The sequence below is a fragment of the Asparagus officinalis genome, chromosome 7, assembly GCF_001876935.1.
Source record: "Asparagus officinalis chromosome 7, Aspof.V1, whole genome shotgun sequence".
Taxonomy (NCBI): domain Eukaryota; kingdom Viridiplantae; phylum Streptophyta; class Magnoliopsida; order Asparagales; family Asparagaceae; genus Asparagus; species Asparagus officinalis.
Window position 1 is genome coordinate 107,763,615 of NC_033800.1, and position 3,080 is coordinate 107,766,694.

Below are 3,080 nucleotides of genomic sequence, written 5' to 3' on the forward strand. Positions count from 1 at the left end.
TCCAAATTCAAGCTTTGTCTCCCGTGGTAAATGGAAGGCCCCTGCAGCTGCTGTTAATGCTAATCAGACTCCACAATAGCAATCCCGAGAATAACAAAAGACTTCAGGTCCGAGACTCCAAAAAGAGTACTCCTTCAAGGATGAAGACGTTCCAGCTATTTTTGAATCCCTCCTTGAGAACAATAATATCAAGCTACTACCTATCGCAAATCAGGAGAAAGCTGACAATACTACGGATCCAAAGTACTATGCGTACCAAAGGAGGATCATTCATCCCACCAAGGCTTGCTTCGCTCTCAAGAATAGTATCCAAACCCTGGTTGAAACTAGCGTCATAACGCTAAATTAAGTCGAATCAAGACTCCAACAAGTATAAGAGTATAAACTGCTTCTTCCGACACCTTGAAGAGTATACGAGTATAAAATATTTCTCAATATTCCAACAAGTATATAAGTCTAAACTATTCCTTTCTTTCACGGGAAGTTCATGAAGAGTGTCATGCCTGCTATTCGTAAGGATAACCCGGTTATCCAACTAAATACAATGTTAGACCCAGTTTCACGAAGGAAGCTGGGGGTAGATGATTCATGTAATGGGAAGTTCCCGGAAGAATGTTACATGTAATATTCTTAGGGATAACCTGGTCATTACAAACAAAGTGATAAACACTAAACTCCCGCTGTTAAAGTCCTGACATAGCACTAGAAATTTTAATTCAAACGGTCTATTGCGATTGTCAAATTCCCTTCGTGTCAAGATCTCGTCATTTAACATCGAAAACCCCCACTGTGATTTATAATTTCACTCCCACTTGGTCAAACCTTTAAACAGTTAGGACCACAACCAAAATCCCCTCTCGATTCTTTCTATGAACGAGAGGTCCATAAATTGAACGATCAAACATTTAAATAGTTAGGATCGTCTCAAATCCCCCATTCGGTCAAACCTTCCTACATTTAGGGCCACAACCAAAATCCCCTCTTAATTCCTTCTATGAACGAGAGGCCCACCTTCAAATCGAGTGATCAAACATTCCTACAGTTAGGGTCACCTCAAACTCTCGTTTGGTCAAACCTTCCTATAGTTAGGGTTAAAATCACAATTCACTCTCAATAAACAAGAAATTCATCTTTAGTTCAGTAATCAAACCTTCCGACAGTTAGGATTATCCGAATATTTTTGATTCTCAGAGTGGAGATCTCACTCTTAGTTTCACTCTCCAGATTCTCGAAGTGGAGATCTCACTTTGAGTTTCCTTTGCAACTGGAGACGGAAAATAAAATTCTTGCTCTCTAGCATCGTGTTCTTCTTTGCCCTAAGAGAAGACACTACTTTTCAACTCCCAAAATTTGCGCCTCACACGTGCTGGATAAGTCAGCGCTTAACACATGTTGTCGGTTAGTCCTTGACCATAAAAAGGACAAAAGCGCACATATTCGACATTATGAAAGATTGTTATTAATAACACCATATTCCATACCTTACACGTATGGAGAATTTTATTCTGAATCCTAAGTAGGGATAAGTTAACGCTTAACACATGTTGCCGGTTTAGAATTTCACCGAGTGAAGAAGACACAAAATATAAGTCTAGGGAATTTTATCCCGAATTCTAAGTAGGGATAAGTCAACGTCTAATACACGTTGTCAGTTTAGTCTTTCACCGATTAAAGAAGACACCAGAATTTGAGTCTGGGAACTTTTATCCCGAAGCCTAAGTAGGAATAAGCCAGTGCCTAACACGCGTTATCGGTTAGTCTTTTGCTGTAAAAAGGATAAAAGCCCACATATTCAATATTGTGGCATGTTGTTATTCATAACGCCAAAATCCGTGCCTTACACGCGCGGGGAACTTTATCTCGACTCCTAAATAGAGATAAGTTAACGCCTAACATGCCTTACCAGTTTAGTCTTTCATCGATTGAAGAAGACATCAGAATCCGAGTCTAGGGACTTTTATCCCGAAGCCAAGTAGAGATAAACTAGCACCTAACACGCGTTGTCGGTTTAGTCTTTCACCGATTAAAGAAGATACCAGAATCCGAGTCTGAGGACTTTTATCCTGAAGCCTAAGTAGGGATAAGTCAGCGCCTAACACGCGTTGTCGATTAGTCTTTTGCAGTAAAAAGGACAAAAGCCCACATATTCAACATTGTGGCAGGTTGTTATTCATAACACTAAAATCCGCACCTTACACGCGTGGGGAACTTTAGCTCGACTCCTAAATAGAGATAAGCCTATGCCTAACATACGTTACCGGTTTAGTCTTTCACCGATTGAAGAAGATACCAGAATCTGAGTCTGAGGACTTTTATCCCGAAGCCTAAGTAGGGATACGCCAGCGCCTAACACACGTTGCTAGTTAGTCTTTTACCGTAAAAAGGATAAAAGCCCACATATTTAACATTATGGTAGATTGTTATTCATAACACCAAAATCCGCATCTTACATGCCCGGGGAACTTTATCTTAACTCCTAAATAGAGATAAGCCTACGCCTAACACGCGTTGCCGATTTAGTCTTTCACCGATTGAAGAAGACACCAGAATCCGAGTCTGAGAACTTTTATCTTGAAGCCTAAGTAGGGATAAGCCAGCGCCTAATACACGTTGCTGGTTAGTCTTTTGCTGTAAAAAGGACAAAAGCCCATATATTTAACATTGTGGTAGGTTGTTATTCATAACACCAAAATCCGCACCTTATATGCACGGGGAACTTTATCTCGACTCCTAAATAGAGAAAAGCCTATGCCTAACACGCGTTATTGGTTTAGTCTTTCACCGATTGAATAAGACACCAGAATCCGAGTCTGGGGACTTTTATCCTGAATCCTAAGTAAGGATGAGTCAGCGTCTAACACGCGTTGCCGGGTAGTCTATTCCCGTAAAAAAGATAAAGTCTACGTATTTAATACCGTAGCACTAAGAGAGTTAACTCTCTTAGCACAACGTTACATATAGAATGAACTTAAATAATCTGCATGCTAGCCCGACTCGAACGGTAGTCGGTAAAGACACGTCAAATCCGTTGAAGGCTGAGGGTTTACCAAAAATCATAAGTCTACGTCTAACACACGTCG